Raw genomic sequence first — 22,093 nt, 5'->3', positions numbered from 1 at the left:
GACACCAGAAGAGCCAACACTGAGGGCTGCCCTGGGTGGGAAGAGCTCCGTGCGCTGCTTCAGCTCCATCTCACACAGGAGGATCTGCTCTGGATGGTGCCCAGTGAGCCCAGGTGGGCAGAGCCCCCTTGACTCCTGCTTGCAGCACACCTGGCTGGGGGCTCCACATCCTCCTGGCTCCTCGTGGCCTGGATTTTCTTTTTATTTATCTTTGTTATTTTTATACACCTTTCTAAATCCCAAGTTAATAATAAAGACATTGAACCAAGACAAGGATGTGGACATGGGGGGATCTTCCAAGGGATGAGGGGGATGCCGGGCCAGAGGGAGTTGAGGGTTCCTGGGACAGATTTGGGGCTTCCTTAGGACTTTGGGCACCCCATGGTCCCCATTCCTTGTCCGCATTCCCGCTCCTTCTCCCCAGTCTGGGTCCCCATTCCCTGCCTCCATTCCCTGTCCCCATTCCCGGTCGCTGTCCCTAATACGGGTCCCCATTCCCTGATCCCGTTCCTGATCCGCATTGCCGGTCCCCATTCCCTGTCCCCAATCCCGCTCCCTGTTCACATTCCCGGTTCCATTTCCATTCCCGGTCCCCATTCCCGGTCCCTGTCCCCATTCCCGCTCCGCTCTCTCCGGCCGCTCCAGCGGCCCCCCCGCCATGACGTCACCGAGGACACCCTGCGCTCCTCCCTCCCACCAATCCCAGCGCGCGATCGCTCCCGGATTTGCATAACCGCGCCCTCACCCCGCCTGTATTTTGGTGCCGGCGCTGCCCGGGCGGGACTCGGAGCGGAAGAGGAGCGGGAGGAAGAGGTGGGGGAGAAGGAGGGGGAGGAAGAGGAGGGACAAAGGAAGAGAAGGGAAAACGGAACAGGAACACCGGGAGGAAGAGGCGCCCCAAGACCACGCGGTTTCCCCGCTCGGGCCGCAGCATCCCCAACCCCGCCGGCATCGCTCCCCGGAGGCTGCAGGTGAGCGGAGAGGGGGAGCTCGGCCCGACCCCATCGCGGGGGTGTCCGGGAGGGTTTTTGTGGGGCAGGGGAGGCAAATCCCATCGTGTCCTTGTCCCCACGGGGGCAAATCCCATCGTGTCCTTGTCCCCATGTGGGCAAATCCCATCGTGTCCTTGTCCGTGCTCCCCCCGAGCAGGAGCTGAGCATGGAGAGCAGCGAGGAGCTGGTGGCAGAGGCCGTTTGGAGCGGCTCCACGGCTCGGCAGGGAGAAGCCAACGGGGAGGAGAAGGCGCGGAGATCCCTGAGCAGGAGGGGCTGCAAAGGCAGAGCGCGGGGATCCGAGGGGGCAAGAGCCAGCCTGGGCCATGGAGGGGCTCAGAGATCCGAGCTGGGGCTCCATGAGAAGCTGCAGGGTGGGCAGGAGAAGCCCCAAAAGTGCTCCGAGTGTGGTAAGAGCTTCAAGTGGAGATGCGACCTGATGCAGCATTGAAGAATCCACACAGGGGAACGACCCTACGAGTGTGGGGAATGCGGGAAGACCTACATGTCCAAGTGCCACCTGATTTACCACCAGAGGAGCCACACGGGGGAACGAGCGTCCCAGTGTGAACAGTGCAAGAAGAGGTTTCGGAGCAGCGGTGATCTCGTGGGGCACCAGCGCTCACACACAGACGAGAGGCCCTTCCAGTGCCCCGACTGTGGGAAGAGCTTCAAAAGCGTCTCCGACCTCAACAGGCACCGGATGATCCACACTGGGGAGAGGCCCTACGAGTGTGGTCAGTGCCAGAAGAGGTTCCTGAGCATCTCCCATCTGCGCCGTCACCAGCTCATCCACACCGAGGAGAAGCCGTTCCACTGCCGTAAGTGCGGGCAGGGTTTCAGGCGCGACTCCAACCTCATCGTCCACCGGCGCATCCACACCGGGGAGAGACCCCACGAGTGTCCCCAGTGTGGGAAGAGTTTCACCCTGAGCTCCCATCTGACTGTCCACCTCAGAAGCCACACCGGGGAGAGGCCCTACGAGTGTGATCAGTGCAAGAAGGGCTTTTACACCTCCTCTGATCTCCTCAAGCACCAGCGCATCCACACAGATGAGAGGCCCTTCCGCTGTCCCGAATGTGGGGTGGGATTCAAGCAGAACTCAAGTCTGGTCAGACACAGGAGGGTCCACACTGGGGAAACACCCTACAAGTGTCCCCACTGTGGGAAGAGCTTCTCGCAGAGCTCAGGGCTGGTTTCCCACCAGAAGATCCACACCAGGGAGAGACCCCACAAGTGTCCCCAATGTGGGAAGAGCTTCTCTAAAACCTCTTCCTTGACCAGACACCTACAGAGCCAGCACTGAGGGCAGCCCTGATTGGGCAGAGCTCCGTGCGCTGCTGCAGCTCCATGTCACTCAGGAGGATCTGCTCTGGATGGTCCCCAGTGAGCCCAGGTGGGCAGAGCCCCCTTGACTCCTGCTTGCAGCACACCAGGCTGGGGGCTCCACATCCTCCTGGCTCCTCGTGGCCTGGATTTCCTTTTGATTTCTCTTTGTTTTTTTTATACACCTTTCTAAATCCGAGGTGAAGAATAAAGATGTTGAACGAATACCAGGATGTGGACTTGGGGGGGATCTTCCAGGGGATGCGGGGGATGCTGGGCCAGGGGGAGTTGAGGGTTCCTGGGACAGATTTGGGGCTTCCTTAGGACCTAGGGAACTCCATGGTCCCCATTCCCTGTCCCCATTCCCGGTCCTTATCCCCAGTCTGGGTTCCTATTCCCTGCCTCCATTCCTTGTCCCCATTCGTGGTCCCTGTCCCAAATACTGGTCCCCATTCCCTGTTCCCATTCCTGGTCTGAATTCCCGTTCCCCATTCCCTGTCCCCAATCACGCTCCCTGTCCGCATTTCCGGTTCCATTACCAGTCCCCATTCCTTGTCCCGATTCCTGGTCCATGTCTCCATTCCCGGTCACCGTTCCCATTCCCGTTCCCCATTCGCATTCCTTGTCCCGGTCCCCATTCCCGGTCCCGATTCCCGGTCTCCATTCCCGCTCCGCTCTCTCCGGACGCTTCAGCCCCCGCCTCCCGCCATGACGTCGCCGGGCAAACCCCGCGCTCCTCCCGCCCACCAATCGCAGCGCGCGATCTGTCTGGGATTTGCATAACCACGCCCACTCAGGCCGGCCCCTCCCGCCGCCCGGCGCTGTTCGCTCCCAGCCCTCCCAGTTCCCTCCCAGCGCTCCCAGTATCCCTCCCAGCGCTCCCAGTTCCCTCCTAGTATCGCTCCCAGTATCGTTCCCAGTGCAGAGAGGAGGGAGAGAAGGAGGAGCGGGAGGAAGAGGAGGGACTGAGGAGGAAGGAAAGGAGGAGCAGGAGCGCGAGAGGAGGAGGAAGAGGAGGAGGAGGGACACGGGAGGAGCAGGAGGAGGAAGAGGAGGGACAGAGGAAGAGGAGGACCGGGAGGAAGAGCGGCCGCATCACCCCCGGAGCTCGCAGGTGAGCACGGATGGGGGAGCTCGGTCTTACTGGGAGCGCTGGGAGCGATACTGGGAGCGCTGATTTATGACTTTGTATTAGTTATTATTTATTATTTTATAGGGCTGATTTAGTATTTTATGATGTATGTTACATTTAAATGTTTTATTTTATGATAAATATTATATTAAAAGAAAATTATATATTAAAACTATTATAAAATATATTAGTTATAATATATTTTTATTTCATGATTTATGTTATATTAAAATAAAAATAAATTTTAAGACTATATGTATTAATTAGAATTATAGTTTTTTTATGATATACATTAAAAGATAATTATTTATTCAAACTATAGATATTAATAGAGATCTTAATTAAAATATATTTATTTTTTTATTATATATATTCTAAAAAGAGAAAATTATTTAATAAAACAACATGTCTTATTTAAAAATATATTTGTTATTTTATGGTATATATTATATTAAAAGACGACCATATAGTAAAAATATATACATTAATATATTAATTAAAATGTATTTATTATCTTTTTATATTTTACTACATTTAAGGAGAATTATATATTGAAACTTATATATTAATTTAAATTATATTTTTAAGATATACATTGTATTTAAAGAAAATAATATATTAAAAGTTTATATATTAATATAGATATTAATTAAAATTGTATATATAAAGATATATATTAAAAGAAAATTATACATTAAAACCATACCAAAAAAAGAAGAAAAGATTTCGTTAGATGGCTCAAAAGAAAAAAACCCTGAAAGGAATGATAACAAAAGCTGCTGACCCTGAGAGAATCCGAGCCTGCTCCCCGTGATTGGCCATGATTTAAAAACAAATTAAATATAAATTAAAAACACCCAGCGCGGCCCAATCCCGGCCGCGGCTGTTGCATTCCACAGCCGCAGATAATTCTTGTTTATCTTTTCCCCAGAGGCTCCTCAGCTGCTCAGGAAAGGGGAAAAAACCCTAAAAAAAGAGATTTTTCAGGAAATCTCGAGGAAGGCAGGGCCCCTTTTAACCCTCTGTGTGCTGGGGCAGCTGCCAGCCCGGCCTAGGGGGGAAAAAAGGGGGGTGGGGGCAAATCCTGTCCTGGGATGGGGGCAAATCCCAAATCCTGTCCTGAATTGTGGGGCAAATCCCATCGTGTCCTTGTGGGGAAAATCCCAAATCCCACCCTGAATTGTGGGGCAAATCCCATGTTGGGATGGGGGCAAATCCTAAATGCCGTCCTGAATTGGGGGACAAATCCCTTCCTGAACTTGTGGGGTAAATCCCATCCTGAATTGTGGGGCAAATCCCAAATCCCAAATCTCATCCTCAACTGTGGGGCAAATCCCATCGTGTCCTTGTCCCCACGGGGGCAAATCCCATCGTGTCCTTGTCCTTGCTCCCCCCGAGCAGGAGCTGAGCATGGAGAGCAGCGAGGAGCTGGTGGCAGAGGCCGTTTGGAGCGGCTCCACGGCTCGGCAGGGAGAAGCCAACGGGGAGGAGAAGCCGCGGAGATCCCTGAGCAGGAGGGGCTGCAAAGGCAGAGAGCGGGGATCCGAGGGGGCAAGAGCCAGCCTGGGCCATGGAGGGGCTCAGAGATCCGAGCTGGGGCTCCATGAGCAGCTCCAGGGCGGGCAGGAGAAGCCCCACAAGTGCTCTGAGTGTGGGAAGAGCTTCAAGCGGAGATGCGACCGGATGCAGCATTGCAGAATCCACACGGGGGAACGACCCTACGAGTGTGATGTGTGCAAGAAGAGGTTCTTGAGCAGCTCCCATCTGCTCCATCACCAGCGGATTCACATCGGGGAGAGGCCCTACGAGTGTGGTCAGTGCCAGAAGAGGTTCCTGAGCAGCTCCCATCTCCTCCGTCACCAGCTCATTCACACCGGGGAGAGGCCGTTCCACTGCCGTGACTGCGGGCAGGGTTTCAGGCACAACTCTGCCCTCGTCGTCCACCGGCGCATCCACACCGGGGAGAGACCCCACGAGTGTCCCCGGTGTGGGAAGGGCTTCACCCAGAGCTCCCATCTGACTGTGCACCTGAGGAGCCACGCTGGGGAGAGGCCCTATGAGTGTCACCAGTGTGGGAAGAGTTTCAACCAGAGCTCCCATCTGACTGTCCACCTCAGAAGCCACACCGGGGAGAGGCCCTACGAGTGTGATCAGTGCCAGAAGGGCTTTTACACCTCGTCTCAACTCCTCGTTCACCAGCGCATCCACACGGACGAGAGGCCCTTCCGCTGTCCCGATTGTGGGGTGGGATTCAAGCACAACTCAAATCTGGTCACACACAGGAGGATCCACACCGGGGAGAGACCCTACAAATGTCTCCAGTGTGGGCAGAGCTTCTCTAAAATCACTACCTTGAGAAGACACCAGAAGAGCCAGCACTGAGGGCAGCCCTGGGTGGGCAGAGCTCTGTGGCCTTCTCCAGCTCCATCTCACACGGGAGGATCTGCTCTGAATGATCCCCAGTGAGCCCAGGGGGGCAGAGCCCCCTTTAATCCTGCTTTAAGAACTCCTGGCTGGGGGCTCCACATCCACCTGGCTCCTCGTGGCCTGGATATTCTTTTTTTCTCTCTTTGTTATTTTTATACACATTTTTAAATCCGATGTTAATAATAAAGGCCGCTAACAAAGATGAGGATGTGGACATGGGGGGATCTTCCTGGGAATGAGGGGGATGCTGGGCCAGAGGGAGTTGAGGGTTCCTGGGACTGATTTGGGGTTTCCTTAGGACTTTGGGAACCCCACGGTCCCCATTCCCTGTCCCCATTACCATTCCGGCTTCTTATCCCCAGTCTGGGTCCCCATTCCCTGCCTCCATTCCCGGTCCCCATTCCCGCTCCGCTTTCTCCGGACGCTCCCGTTCCTACCCCCGCCATGACGTCACCGAGGAAATCCCGCGCTCCTCCCTCCCACCAATGCCAGCGCGCGATCGCCCCCTCATTTGCATAACCACGGCGTCGCTCCGCCTCTATTTTGGTGCCGGCGGTGCACGGGCGGCGGAAAGAGGAGGAGGAAAAGGAGGGACAAAGGAAGAGGAGGGACAAAGGAACAGGAACGCCGGGAGGAAGAGGCGCCCCAACACCACGCGGTTCCCGCGCTCCGGCCGCAGCTGCCCCGGCCCCGCCGGCATCGACCCCCGGAGGCCGCAGGTGAGCGGAGAGGGGGAGCTCGGTCCGACCCCATCGCGGGGGTCTCCGGGAGGGTTTTTGTGGGGCAGGGGAGGCAAATCCCATCGTGTCCTTGTCCCCACGGGGGCAAATCCCATCGTGTCCTTGTGCTTGCTCGCCCCGAGTAGGAGCTGAGCATGGAGAGCAGCGAGGAGCTGGTGGCAGAGGCCGTTTGGAGCGGCTCCGCGGCTCGGCAGGGAGAAACCAACGGGGAGGAGAAGCCGCGGAGATCCCTGAGCAGGAGGGGCTGCAAAGGCAGAGCGCGGGGATCCGAGGGGGCAAGAGCCAGCGTGGGCCATGGAGGGGCTCAGAGATCCGAGCTGGGGCTCCATGAGCAGCTCCAGGGTGGGCAGGAGAAGCCCCACAAGTGCTCCGAGTGTGGGAAGAGCTTCAAGCGGATATGTGGCCTGATGCAGCATTGCAGAATCCACACGGGGGAACGACCCTACAAGTGTGATCAGTGCCAGAAGAGGTTCCTGAGGAGCCCTGATCTCCTCAGCCACCAGCTCATTCACACCGGGGAGAGGCCGTTCCACTGCCGTGACTGCGGGCAGGGTTTCAGACGCAACTCCCACCTCATCAGGCACCGGCGCATCCACACCGGGGAGAGGCCCTTTGAGTGTCCCCAGTGTCGGAAGAGTTTCAACCGGAGCTCCCATCTGGCTGTCCACCTCAGAAGCCACACCGGGGAGAGGCCCTACGAGTGTGATCAGTGTAAGAAGGGCTTTTACACCTCGTCTGAACTCCTCGTTCACCAGCGCATCCACACGGACGAGAGGCCCTTCCGCTGTCCTGATTGTGGTGTGGGATTCAAGCAGAACTCAACTCTGGTCACACACAGGAGGATCCACACTGGGGAGAGACCCCACAAGTGTCCCCAGTGTGGGAAGGGCTTCACCCAGAGCTCCAGCCTGACTGTCCACCTGAGGAGCCACACCGGGGAGAGGCCCTATGAGTGTCCCCAGTGTGGGAAGCGTTTCACCCAGAGCTCCAACCTGACTGTCCACCTCAGAAGCCACACCGGGGAGAGGCCCTAGAAGTGTGCGGAGAATGGGAAGAGTTTCATGACCCAGCACAACCCGATTGTCCACCGAAGGAGCCACAGGTGTGAACGACCCTACAAGTGTCACTAGGGCAAGAAGAGGTTTCTGAACAGCTCTGATCTCGTGGTGCACCAGCGCTCACACACAGACGAGAGGCCCTTCCAGGGCCCCGACTGTTGGAAGCGCTTCAACCGCGTCTCCACCCTCAACCAGCACCGGATGATCCACACCGGGGAGAGGCCCTACGAGTGTGGTCAGTGCCAGAAGAGGTTCCTGACCAGCTCCGAGCTCCTCAGCCACCTGCTCATTCACACCGAGGAGAGGCCGTTCCACTGCCGTGAGTGTGGGAAGGGATTCAGGCGCAACTCTGCCCTCGTCGTCCATCAGCGCATCCACACCGGGGAGAGACCACACGAGTGTCCCCAGTGTGGGAAGAGCTTCAGAGACAGGTCCAGCTTGACTGTGCACCTGAGGAGCCTCACTGGGGAGAGGCCCTAGGAGTGATATCAGTGCCAGAAGAGGTTTCAGACCAGCTCCCATCTCCTCAGTCACCAGCGTAGCCACACCAAGGGGAGGCCATTCTGCTGCCGTGCCTGCGGGAAGGGCTTCAGGCTCAGTTCTGCCCTCATCATGCCCCAGCGCATCCGCACCAGGGAGAGACCCCACGAGTGTCCCCAGTGTGGGAAGAGCTTCTCTAAAACCTCCAATTTGACCAGACACCTACAGAGCCAGCACTGAGGGCAGCCCTGGGTGGGAAGAGCTTCATACACTGCTCCAGCTCCATCTCACACGGGAGGATCTGCTCTGGATGATCCCCAGTGAGCCCAGCAGGGCAGAACCCTCTTCATCCCTGTGTACAAGACACCTGGCTGGGGGCTCCAAATCCTCCTGGCTCCCCGTGGTCACCTGAACTCATCCGCAGTCCAAGATGAGAAATGGTTTGTGGAGAGCAGATTTGTCAGCTTCTGACCCTAGAAAAAATGTTGTCCTTTTTTTTTCCATCTTTTGGTGATCTTCAGCAACACTAGATAGCCTTGGATGGCTTCTCCAATATCAATCCATCCCTCTTTGGGAGGATCCCCTGTGAGCCCAGGTGGGCAGAACCCCCTTGATCCCTCTTTGGAGAACACCTGGCTAAAGGCTCCACGTCCTCCAGGATTTTTCAACTTCTGACCCTTGAAAAATCTCATTTTTTCCAACTGGTGGTGGTTTTAAACAACACTAGATATCCTTGGATGTCTTCTCCACCGTGGGAGGATCTGCTCTGGATGATTCCCAGTGAGCCCAGGAGGGCAGAGCCCAGGTGATCCCTGTTTGGAGCACACCTGGCTGAGGGCTCCACATCCTCCTGGCTCGTCATGGCATGGATTTTCTTTTTATTTCTCTTTGTCCTTTCCAAACACACAAATCTGTGGTTGAAAATATAGACATTAAAATAAAGCAAGGATGGGCATGAGGGGGATGCTGTGTCCATGGAGTTGAGGGTTCCTGGGACAGATTTGGGGGTTCCTCAGGGCTTTGGGCACCCCAGGCCCAGCAGCTCCATCTGGGGCAGCAGATCAAGGACCCCCTGCCCTGGCAGTGTCCCCACGTCCTCCCGTCCTGGTTCCTGCTGTCCCCTGTCCAGGATCCTGCTCTCATCCGAGTCCAGATCCCATTCCTGTCTCAATACTTGTCCCTGTCCCATATTCTCTGTCCAGTTGCCATTCCCGTATTCCCTGTCTTGTTCCCATTTTCTGCTCTCATCCGAGTCCAGATCCCATTCCTGTCTCAATACTTGTCCCTGTCCCATATTCTCTATCTGGTTGCCATTCCCTTATTTCCTGTCCTGTTCCCATTTTCCTGTTCCAGTCCCCAATTCCCATTTCTCTATTTCGTGTTTTGTTCTCCTTTTCCTATTCCAGTCCCTAATTCCTATTTCTCTATTCCCTGTCCCGTTCCCATTTTCTGATTCCTGATCCCAATCCCAGCCCCTCTCCTGTATTCCCAGTCCAGTATTCACGCTACTGTCACTGGCACATTTTATTAAAAAATCCTTTCCTTGAGATCTTTTCCTCCTGAGGAGCTGAGAGACTTTAAGAATGAAAGTTAAACACTAATGATCTGCTACTGTGGAATGCGGCGATTTCGCCTTGATTGGTTTAATATAGTTGTTTTTAATCACAGAACAATTAAAATTTGGTTCCCTCAGGCTCTCTGTTCACTCATAAGATTTTATCATAATAATTATCTATTGTTTTCTAGATTTCCGATGAAATCCTTGTATTCTATAAATCTGGTATAATTTTAATACAGAAGTTTCTTGTAATATATTATATCAATAATAAAGCAATAAGTGAGCTTTCTGAAAAAAAAAAATCATGGAGTCGAAATTTTCATCTCTTCTGTCATCTTGGGACCCCTGAGACCACCACAGGGTCCCTTTTCGGTTCCTGGTCCCCATTTCCATTCACATTCCCGGTCCCCATTGGCGGTGCCGGTCCCTGGCGATTGCGTCACCGAGCAAAGCCCGCGCTCCTCCGTCCCACCAATCCCAGCGCGCGATCGCTCCCGGATTTCCATAACCACGCCCTCACCCCGCCTTCTTTTGGGTGCCGGCGCTTCTTTTGGACTCGGAGCGGAGGAGGAGCGGGAGGAAGAGGAGGGGGAGAAGGAGGAGGAGGAAGAGGAGGGACAAAGGAAGAGGAGGGACAACGGAACAGGAACACCAGTAGGAAGAGGCGCCCCAACACCACGCGGTTCCCCCGCTCCGGCCGCAGCCGCCCCGGCCCCGCCGGCATCGCCGCCCGGAGGCCGCAGGTGAGCGGAGAGGGGGAGCTGGGCCCGACCCCATCGCGGGGGTCTCCGGGAGGGTTTTTGTGGGGCAGGGGAGGCAAATCCCATCGTGTCCTTGTGCCCATGGGGGCAAATCCCATCGTGTCCTTGCCCCCACGGGGGCAAATCCCATCGTGTCCTTGTCCCCACGGGGACAAATCCCATCGTGTCCTTGTCCTTGCTCCCCCCGAGCAGGAGCTGAGCATGGAGAGCAGCGAGGAGCTGGTGGCAGAGGCCGTTTGGAGCGGCTCCACGGCTCGGCAGGGAGAAGCCAACGGGGAGGAGAAGCCGCGGAGATCCCTGAGCAGGAGGGGCTGCAAAGGCAGAGCGCGGGGATCCGAGGGGGCAAGAGGCAGCCTGGGCCATGGAGGGGCTCAGAGATCCGAGCTGGGGCTCCATGAGCAGCTCCAATGTGGGCAGGAGAAGCCCCACAAGTGCTCCCAGTGTGGGAGCAGCTTCAGGAGGAGATCCAACCTGAATGCCCACCTGAGGAGGCACACGGGGGAGAGGCCCTATGAGTGTGATGAATGCCATCAGAGGTTTTACACCAATTCCCATCTCGTCAGTCACCAGCGCATTCACACCGACGAGCGGCCATTTTGCTCTCCTGATTGTGGAAAGGGATTCAGGCAAAGGTCCGGCCTCGTCATCCACCAGCGAATCCACACTGGGGAGAGGCCCTATGAGTGTGGGGAGTGTGGGAGGAGCTTCAGAGAGAGCTCCAGCCTGACTGTCCACCTGAGGAGCCACACCGGGGAGAGGCCCTACGAGTGTGATCAGTGCCAGAAGAGGTTCCTGACCAGCTCCGAGCTCCTCCGTCACCAGCTCATTCACACCGAGGAGAAGCCGTTCCACTGCCGTGAGTGTGGGAGGGGATTCAGGGACAACTCTGCCCTCATCAGGCACCGGCGCATCCACACCGGGGAGAGACCACACAAGTGTCCCCAGTGTGGGAAGGGCTTCAGAGAGAGCTCCAGCCTGACTGTCCACCTGAGGAGCCACAATGGGGAGAGGCCCTACGAGCGTGATCAGTGCCAGATGAGGTTCTTGAGCAGCTCCCATCTCCGCAGTCACCAGCTCATTCACACTGAAGAGAGGCCGTTTCACTGCCGTGAGTGCGGGCAGGGTTTCAGACGCAACTCCAACCTCATCACCCACCGGCGCATCCACACTGGGGAGAGACCCCACGAATGTCCCCAATGTGGGAAGGGATTCAGAGAGACCTCCCACCTGACTGTGCACCTGAGGAGCCACACCGGGGAGAGGCCCTACGAGTGTCCCCAGTGTGGGAAGAGCTTCACCCTGAGCTGCAGTCTGACTGTCCACCTCAGAAGCCACACAGGGGAGAGGCCCTACGAGTGTGATCAGTGCAAGAAGGGCTTTTACACCTCGTCTGATCTCCTCAAGCACCAGCGCATCCACACGGACGAGAGGCCCTTCCGCTGTCCCGATTGTGGGGTGGGATTCAAGCGCAACTCAGCTCTGGTCAGACACAGGAGGGTCCACACTGGGGACAGACCCCACAAGTGTCCCCAGTGTGGGAAGAGCTTCTCTAAAACCTCTGCCCTGACCAGACACCAGAAGAGCCAACACTGAGGGCTGCCCTGGGTGGGAAGAGCTCCGTGCGCTGCTTCAGCTCCATCTCACACAGGAGGATCTGCTCTGGATGGTCCCCAGTGAGCCCAGGTGGGCAGAGCCCCCTTGACTCCTGCTTGCAGCACACCAGGCTGGGGGCTCCACATCCTCCTGGCTCCACATGGCCTGGATTTCCTTTTGATTTCTCTTTGTTATTTTTATACACCTTTCTAAATCCGAGGATAAGAATAAAGATTTTGAACGAAGACCAGGATGTGGACTTGGGGGGGATCTTCCAGGGGATGAGGGGGATGCTGGGCCAGGGGGAGTTGAGGGTTCCTGGGACAGATTTGGGGCTTCCTTAGGACTTAGGGCACTCCATGGTCCCCATTCCCTGTCCCCATTCCCGGTCCTTATCCCCAGTCTGGGTTCCTATTCCTTGCCTCCATTCCTTGTCCCCATTCGTGGTCCCTGTCCCAAGTACTGGTCCCCATTCCCTGTTCCCATTCCTGGTCTGAATTCCCGTTCCCCATTCCCTGTCCCCAATCACGCTCCCTGTCCGCATTTCCGGTTCCATTACCAGTCCCCATTCCTTGTCCCGATTCCTGGTCTATATCTCCATTCCCGGTCACCGTTCCCATTCCCGTTCCCCATTCCCATTCCTATTCCCGGTCCCCATTCCCTGTCTCCATTCCCGGTCCCCATTCCCTGTCCCGATTCCCGGTCTCCATTCCCGCTCCGCTCTCTCCGGACGCTTTAGCCCCCGCCTCCCGCCATGACGTCCCCGGGCCAACCCCGCGCTCCTCCCTTCCACCAATCCCAGCGCGCGATCGCTCCCTAATTTGCATAACCACGCCCGTTCAGGAGGGCTCCTTCTGCCGCCCGGCGCTGTTCGCTCCCAGCGCTCCCCGTAAGAGCGGCACTGGCAGGGAGAGAGCTACCAGTTCCCTCCCAGCGCTCCCAGTTCGCTCCCAGCGCTCCCAGTAAGAGCGGCACCGGCAGGGAGAGAGCTACCAGTTCCCTCCCAGCGCTCCCAGTTCGCTCCCAGCGCTCCCAGTTCGCTCCCTGCGCTCCCAGTATCATTCGCAGTGCAGAGAGGAGGGAGAGAAGGAGGAGCGGGAGGAGGAAGAGGACGGACTGAGGAGGAAGGAAAGGAGGAGCGAGGGCGAGTGGAGGAGGAAGAGGAGGAGGAGGGAGAGAAGGAGGACCAGGAGGAGGAAGAGGAGGGATAGAGGAAGAGGAGGAGCGGGAGGAAGAGCGGCCGCATCACCCCCGGAGCCCGCAGGTGAGCGCGGATGGGGGAGCTCGGTCTTACTGGGAGCGCTGGGAGCGATGCCAGGAGCGATACTGGGAGCGCTGGGAGGGACCTGGGAGCACTGGGAGCGGTACTGGGAGCATTGGGAATGAACTGGGACGACAGATCTATTAATTTCTATTAGTTATTATTTACTATTTTATAGGGCTGATTTATTATTTTTTTGATATATATTACACAAAAAATAATTTTTTTATGGTGTATATTATATTAACAGAAAATCGTATATTAAAGTTATATATATTAATATAATAATTAAAATGTATTTATTTTCTTTTTATTAATATAATAATTAAAATGTGTTTATTATCTTGTTATATTCTATCATATTTAAAGGAAATTATATATTAAAACTATATATATTAATATAAAAATTTAAGTTATATTTTTAAGATATATATTCTACGTAAAGAAAATGATATATTAACATTGTATGTATTAATATAGATATTAATTAAAATTGTATATATAAAGATATATAATAAAAGAAAATTATACATTCAAACAACACTAAAGAAAGAAGAAAAGATTTCTTTAGAAGGCTCAAAAGGAAAAAACCCTGAAAGGAATGATAACAAAAGCTGCTGACCCTGAGAGAATCCGAGCCTGCTCCCCGTGATTGGCCATGAATTCAGAACAAATTAAATACAAATTAAAAACACCCAGTGCGGCCCAATCCCGGCCGTGCCTATTGCATTCCACAGCCGCAGATAATTCTTGTTTATCTTTTCCCCAGAGGCTCGTCAGCTGCTCAGGAGAGGGGAAAAAACCCTAAAAAAAGAGATTTTTCAGGAAATCTCGAGGAAGGCAGGACCCCTTTTAACCCTCTGTGTGCTGGGGCAGCTGCCAGCCCGGCCTGGGGGGGGCAAATGGGGGGTGGGGACAAATCCTGTCCTGGGATGGGGGAAAATCCCAAATGCCGTCCTGAATTGTGGGGCAAATCCCATCGTGTCCTTGTGGGGAAAATCCCAAATCCCACCCTGAATTGTGGGGCAAATCCCATGTTGGGATGGGGGCAAATCCCAAATGCCGTCCTGAATTGGGGGACAAATCCCTTCCTCAACTTGTGGGGTAAATCCCATCCTGAATTGTGGGGCAAATCCCAAATCCCAAATCTCATCCTCAAATGTGGGGCAAATCCCATCGTGTCCTTGTCCCCATGGGGGCAAATCCCATCGTGTCCTTGTCCCCGTGGGGGCAAATCCCATCGTGTCCTTGTCCCCATGGGCGCAAATCCCATCGTGTCCTTGTCCCCATGGGGGCAAATCCCATCGTGTCCATGTCCCCACGGGGGCAAATCCCATCGTGTCCTTGTCCTTGCTCCCCCCGAGCAGGAGCTGAGCATGGAGAGCAGCGAGGAGCTGGTGGCAGAGGCCCTTTGGAGCGGCTCCACGGCTCGGCAGGGAGAAGCCAACGGGGAGGAGAAGCCGCGGAGATCCCTGAGCAGGAGGGGCTGCAAAGGCAGAGCGCGGGGATCCGTGGGGGCAAGAGCCAGCCTGGGCCATGGAGGGGCTCAGAGATCCGATCTGTGGCTCCATGAGCAGCTCCAGGGTGGGCAGGAGAAGCCCCACAAGTGCTCGGAGTGTGGGAACAGCTTCAGGTGGAGATCCTTGCTGATGCAGCATTGCAGAATCCACACGCGGGAACGACCCTACGAGTGTGCGGAGTGCGGGAAGAGCTACATGTCCAAGTACCACCTGATTTACCACCAGAGGAGCCACACGGGGGAACGACCCTACCAGTGTGACCGGTGCAAGAAGAGGTTTGTGACCAGCTCTGATCTCGTGGTGCACCAGCGCTCACACACAGATGAGAGGCACTTCCAGTGCCCCGACTGCGGGAAGCGCTTCAAAAGCGTCGCCCACCTCAACAGGCACCGGCACAGCCACACCGGGGAGAGGCCCTATGAGTGTGGTCAGTGCCAGAAGAGGTTCCTGAGCAGCTCCAAGCTCCTCCGTCACCAGCTCATTCACACCGAGGAGAGGCCGTTCCACTGCCGTGAGTGCAGGTAGCGTTTCAGATCCAACTCCCACCTCATCAGGCACCGGCGCATCCACACCGGGGAGAGACCCCACGAGTGTCCCCAGTGTGGGAAGAGCTTCAGAGAGAGCTCCAGCCTGACTGTCCACCTGAGGAGCCACACCGGGGAGAGGCCCTATGAGTGTGGTCAGTGCCAGAAGGGCTTTTACACCTCGTCTGAACTCCTCGTACACCAGCGCATCCACACGGACGAGAGGCCCTTCCGCTGTCCCGATTGTGGGGTGGGATTCAGGCAGAATTCAAGTCTGGTCAGACACAGGAGGGTCCACCCTGGCGAAAGACCCTACAAGTGTTCCCAGTGTGGGAAGAGCTTCTCGCAGAGCTCAGGGCTGGTGTCCCACCAGAAGATCCACACCAGGGAGAGACTCCACATGTGTCCCCAGTGTGGGAAGAGCTTCTCTAAAACCTCTACCTTGACCAGACACCAGAAGAGCCAGCACTGAGGTCAGACCTGAGTGGGAAGAGCTCCCTGAGCTTCTCCAGCTCCATCTCACACCGGAGGATCTTCTCTGGATGATCCCCAGTGAGCCCAGGTGGGCAGAGCCCCCTTGACTCCTGCTTGCAGCACACCTGGCTGGGGGCTCCACAACCCCTGGCTCCTCATGGCCTGTATTTCCTTTTGATTTCTCTTTGTTATTTTTATACACCTTTCTAAATCCGAGGTTAATAATAAAGACGTTGAACCAAGATGAGGATGTGGACATGGGGGGATCTTCCAGGGGATGAGGGGGATGCTGGGCCAGAGGGAGTTGAGGGTTCCTGGGACTGATTTGGGGCTTCCTTAGGACTTTGGGCACCCCATGGTCCCCATTCCCTGTCCCCATTCCCGCTCCTTCTCCCCAGTCTGGGTCCCCATTCCCAGTCTCCATTCCCTCTTCCCATTCCCGGTCCCAATTCCCGGTCCCCATTCCCGGTCCCCATTCCTGCTCCGCTCTCTCCGGACGCTCCAGCTGCACCCCCCGCCATGACGTCACCGAGCACAGCCCGCGCTCCTCCCCCCACTAATCCCAGCGCGCGATCGCTCCAAGATTTGCATAACCACGCCCTCAGTCCCCGCCTCCTTTTGCGTGCCGGTGCTGCCCGGGCCGGACTCGGAGCGGAGGAGGAGCGGGAGGAAGAGGTGGGGGGAAGGAGGAGGATGAAGGGGAGGGACAAAGGAAGAGGAGGGACCAAGCAAGAGGAGAGAAAAAGAAAGAGGAAAAGGAGGGACAAAGGAAGAGGAGGGACAAAGGAAGAGGAGGGACAACGGAACAGGAACACCGGGAGGAAGAGGCGCCCCAACACCACGCGGTTCCCGCGCTCCGGCCGCAGCTGCCCCGGCCCCGCCGGCATCGCCCCCCGGAGGCCGCAGGTGAGCGGAGAGGGGGAGCTCGGCCCGACCCCATCGCGGGGGTCTCCGGGAGGGTTTTTGTGGGGCAGGGGAGGCAAATCCCATCGTGTCCTTGCCCCACGGGGGCAAATCCCATCGTGTCCTTGTCCCCACGGGAGCAAATCCCATCGTGTCCTTGTCCTTGCTCCCCCCGAGCAGGAGCTGAGCATGGAGAGCAGCGAGGAGCTGGTGGCAGAGGCCGTTTGGAGCGGCTCCACGGCTCGGCAGGGAGAAGCCAACGGGGAGGAGAAGCCGCGGAGATCCCTGAGCAGGAGGGGCTGCAAAGGCAGAGCGCGGGGATCCGAGGGGGCAAGAGCCAGCCTGGGCCATGGAGGGGCTCAGAGATCCGAGCTGGGGCTCCATGAGCAGCTCCAGGGCGGGGAGGAGAAGGCTCACAAGTGCTCCGAGTGTGGGAAGAGCTTCAGGTGGAGATCCTGGCTGATGAAACATTGCAGGATCCACACCAGGGAGCGACCCTACAAGTGTGATAAGTGCCAGAAGAGGTTTCGAAGCAGTTCTGATCTCGTAGAGCACCAGCGCTCACACACAGATGAGAGGCCCTTCCAGTGTCCCGACTGCGGGAAGGGCTTCAAAAGCGTCGCCCACCTCAACAGGCACCGGCGCATCCACACCGGGGAGAGGCCCTACGAGTGTGGTCAGTGCCAGATGAGGTTACTGAGCAGCTCCCATCTCCTCCGTCACCAGCTCATTCACACCGTGGAGAGGCCGTTCCACTGCCGTGAGTGTGGGAAGGGATTCAGACAGAACTCCAACCTCATCGTCCACCGGCGCATCCACACCGGGGAGAGACCCCACGAGTGTCCCCAGTGTGGGAAGAGTTTCACCAAGAGCTCCCACCTGACTGTCCACCTAAGAAGCCACACTGGCGAGAGGCCCTATGAGTGTGATCAGTGCCAGAAGGGCTTTTACACCTCGTCTGAACTCCTCAGTCACCAGCGCATCCACACGGACGAGAGGCCCTTCCGCTGTCCCGAATGTGGGGTGGGATTCAAGCGCAACTCAGCTCTGGTCACACACAGGAGGATCCACACCGGGGAGAGACCCCACAAGTGTTCCCAGTGTGGGAAGAGCTTTTATCGAATTTCCCGCTTGAGCAGACACCTACAGAGCCAGCACTGAGGGCAGACCTGGGTGGGAAGAGCTCCGTGTGCTGCTCCCCCTCCATCTCAGACGGGAGGATCTGCTCTGGATCGTGCCCAGTGAGCCCAGGTGGGCAGGGCCCCTTGACTCCTGCTTGCAGCACACCTGGCTGGGGGCTCCACATCCTCCTGGCTCCTCGTGGGCTGGATATTCTTTTTTTCTCTCCTTGTCATTTTTATACACATTTTTTAATCCGATGTTAATAATAAAGACAGCTAAGCAAGATGAGGATGTGGAAATGGGGGGATCTTCCAGGGGATGAGGGGGATGCTGGGACAGAGGGAGTTCAGGATTCCTGGGACTGATTTGGGGTTTCCTTAGGACTTTGGGAACCCCACGGTCCCCATTCCCTGTCCCCATTACCATTCCGGCTTCTTATCCCCAGTCTGGGTCCCCATTCCCTGCCTCAATTCCCGGTCCCCATTCCAGCTCCGCTCTCTGCGGACGCTCCAGTTCCTGCCCCCGCCATGACGTCACTGAGGAAATCCCGCGCTCCTCCCTCCCACCAATGCCTGCGCGCGTTTGCTCTCTCATTTCCATAACCACGCCCTCGCTCTCCGCCCGTATTTTGGTGCTGGCGGTGCACGGGCGGGGAAAGAAGGAGGAGGAGGAAGAGGAGGGACAAAGGAAGAGGAGGGACAAAGGAATAGGAAGCGCGGGAAGAAGACGCGCCCCAACACCACGCGGTTCCCCCGCTCCGGCCGCAGCTGCCCCGGCCCCGCCGGGATCGCCCCCCGGAGCCCACAGGTGAGCGGAGAGGGGGAGCTCGGCCCGACCCCATCGCGGGGGTCTCCGGGAGGGTTTTTTGTGGCAGGGGAGGCAAATCCCATCGTGTCCTTGTCCCCACGGGGGCAAATCCCATCGTGTCCTTCTCCTCATGCGGGCAAATCCCATCGTGTCCTTGTCCCCACGGCGGCAAATCCCATCGTGTCCTTGTCCCCATGGCGCAAATCCCATCGTGTCCTTGTCCTTGCTCCCCCCGAGCAGGAGCTGAGCATGGAGAGCAGCGAGGAGCTGGTGGCAGAGGCCGTTTGGAGCGGCTCCACGGCTCGGCAGGGAGAAACCAACGGGGAGGAGAAGCCGCGGAGATCCCTGAGCAGGAGGGGCTGCAAAGGCAGAGCGCGGGGATCCGAGGGGGCAAGAGCCAGCCTGGGCCATGGAGGGGCTCAGAGATCCGAACTGGGGCTCCATGAGCAGCTCCAGGGCGGGGAGGAGAAGCCCCACAAGTGCTCCGAGTGTGGGAAGAGCTTCAGGAGGAGGTCCTGCCTGATTGTGCACCAGAGAATCCACACGGGATCTGAGGGGGAAAAACCCACCCTGGACCAGGGTCAGAGCTCAGAGCTGGGGGTCCATGAGCAGCTCCAGGATGGGCAGGAGAAGCCCCACAAGTGCTCCGAGTGTGGGAAGAGCTTCAGGTGGAGATCCTTGCTGATGCAGCATTGCAGAATCCACACAGGGGAACGACCCTACGAGTGTGGGGAATGCGGGAAGAGCTACATGTCCAAGTACCACCTGATTTACCACCAGAGGAGCCACACGGGGAAACGACCCTACCAGTGTGATGTGTGCAAGAAGAGGTTCTTGAGCAGCTCCCATCTGCTCCGTCACCAACTGGTTCACACCGAGGAGCGGCCGTTCCGCTGTCCTGATTGTGGGAAGGGATTCAGGGAAAATTCCATTCTCCGCACCCACCGGCGCATTCACACCGGGGAGGTACCCTACAAGTGTGATCAGTGCCACAAGAGGTTCCTGAGCAGCTCCAATCTCCTCAGTCACCAGCTCATTCACACTGAAGAGAGGCCGTTCCACTGCCGTGAGTGCGGGCAGGGTTTCAGGCGCAACTCTACCCTCATCGTCCACCGGCGCATCCACACCGGGGAGAGACCACACGAGTGTCCCCAGTGTGGGAAGGGCTTCACCCAGAGCTCCCATCTCACTGTGCACCTGAGGAGCCACGCTGGTGAGAGGCCCTATGAGTGTCCCCAGTGTGGGAAGAGTTTCAACCGGAGCTGCCATCTGACTGTCCACCTCAGAAGCCACACCGGGGAGAGGCCCTACGAGTGTGATCAGTGTAAGAAGGGCTTTTACACCTCGTCTGAACTCCTCGTTCACCAGCGCATCCACACGGACGAGAGGCCCTTCCGCTGTCCCGATTGTGGGGTGGGATTCAAGCGCAACTCAAATCTGGTCACACACAGGAGGATCCACACTGGGGAGAGACCCCACAAGTGTCCCCAGTGTGGGAAGAGCTTCACCCAGAGCGTCAACCTGACTGTCCACCTGAGGAGCCACACCGGGGAGAGGCCCTATGAGTGTCCCCAGTGTGGGAAGCGTTTCACCCAGAGGTCCAACCTGACTGTCCACCTCAGAAGCCACACCGGGGAGAGGCCGTAGAAGTGTGCGGAGAATGGGAAGAGTTTCATGACCAAGCACAACCTGATTGTCCACCGGAGGAGCCACACGGGTGAACGACCCTACAAGTGTGACCAGTGCAAGAAGAGGTTTCTGAGCAGCTCTGATCTCGTGGTGCACCAGCTCTCACACACGGACGAGAGGCCCTTCCAGTGCCCCGACTGCGGGAAGCGCTTCAACCGCGTCTCCACCCTCAACCAGCACCGGTGCTTCCACACCGGGGAGAGACCCCACGAGTGTCCCCAGTGTGGGAAGAGCTTCAGAGAGAGCTCCAACCTGACTGTGCACCTGAGGAGCCACACCGTGGAGAGGCCCTAAGAGTGAGATCAGTGCCAGAAGAGGTTTCAGACCAGCTCCCATCTCCTCAGCCACCAGCGCAGCCACACCAAGAGAAGGCCATTCCGCTGCCGTGCCTGCGGGAAGGGCTTCAGGCTCAGTTCAGCCCTCATCATGTCCCAGCGCATCCACACCGGGGAGAGACCCCACGAGTGTCCCCAGTTTGGGAAGAGCTTCTCTGAAACCTCCAATTTGACCAGACACCTACAGAGCCAGCACTGAGGGCAGCCCTTGGTGGGCAGAGCTTCATACACTGCTCCAGCTCCATCTCACACGGGAGGATCTGCTCTGGATGATCTCCAGTGAGCCCAGCTGGGCAGAACCCCCTTGATTCCTGTGTAGAAGACACCTGGCTGGGGGCTCCACATCCTCCTGGCTCCCCGTGGTCACCTGAACTCATCTGCAGTCCAAGATGAGAAATGGTTTGTGGAGAGCAGATTTGTCAGCTTCTGACTCTAGAAAAATGTTGTCCTTTTTTTTTCATCTTTTGGTGATCTTCAGCAACACTAGATAGCCTTGGATGGCTTCTCCAATATCAATCCATCCCTCTTTGGGAGGATCCCCTGTGAGCCCAGGTGGGCAGAACCCCCTTGATCCCTCTTTGGAGAACACCTGGCTGAGGGCTCCACGTCCTCCAGGATTTTTCAACTTCTGACCCTTGAAAAATCTCATTTTTTCCAACTGTTGGTGGTTTTAAACAACACTAGATATCCTTGGATGTCTTCTCCAGCATGGGAGGATCTGCTCTGGATGATTCCCAGTGAGCCCAGGAGGGCAGAGCCCAGGTGATCCCTGTTTGGAGCACACCCGGCTGAGGGCTCCACATCCTCCTGGCTCGTCATGGCCTGGATTTTCTTTTTATTTCTCTTTGCCCTTTCCAAACACCCAAATCTGTGGTTGAAAATATAGACATTAAAATAAAGCAAGGATGGGCATGAGGGGGATGCTGGGTCCATGGAGTTGAGGGTTCCTGGGACAGATTTCGGCGTTCCTTAGGGCTTTGGTCACCCCAGGCCCAGCAGCTCCATCTGGGGCAGCAGATCAAGGACCTCCTGCCCTGGCAGTGTCCCCACGTCCTCCCGTCCTGGTTCCTGCTGTCCCCTGTCCAGGATCCTGCTCTCATCCGAGTCCAGATCCCATTCCTGTCTCAATACTTGTCCCTGTCCCATATTCTCTATCTGGATGCCATTCCCGTATTTCCTGTTCCCATTTTCCTGTTCCAGTCCCCAATTCCCATTTCTCTATTTCGTGTTTTGTTCTCCTTTTCCTATTCCAGTCTCTAATTCCCATTTCTCTATTCCCTGTCCCGTTCCCATTTTCTGATTCCTGATCACAATACCAGCCCCTCTCCTGTATTCACAATCCCAGTCCAGTATTCACGCTCCATTTAAATAAAATGTGTCATGGACATATT

General features: G+C 56.4%; 2 pseudogenes; both read left to right on the top strand.

The window, feature by feature from the left end:
* The first annotated feature begins 1,431 nt into the window (after positions 1–1,431).
* On the top strand, positions 1,432–15,863 carry LOC128949827 (zinc finger protein 850-like; annotated as a pseudogene).
* Positions 15,864–16,365: 502 nt separating this feature from the next.
* LOC128949832 (zinc finger protein 850-like) lies at positions 16,366–20,901 on the top strand (annotated as a pseudogene).
* Positions 20,902–22,093: the final 1,192 nt, after the last annotated feature.

Source organism: Melozone crissalis, unplaced genomic scaffold (assembly GCF_028551555.1).
Source record: "Melozone crissalis strain CALT ecotype California unplaced genomic scaffold, PUWL_Pcris_2 ptg000313l_1, whole genome shotgun sequence".
NCBI lineage: Eukaryota > Metazoa > Chordata > Aves > Passeriformes > Passerellidae > Melozone > Melozone crissalis.
This window is presented reverse-complemented; position numbering and strand designations above follow the sequence as displayed.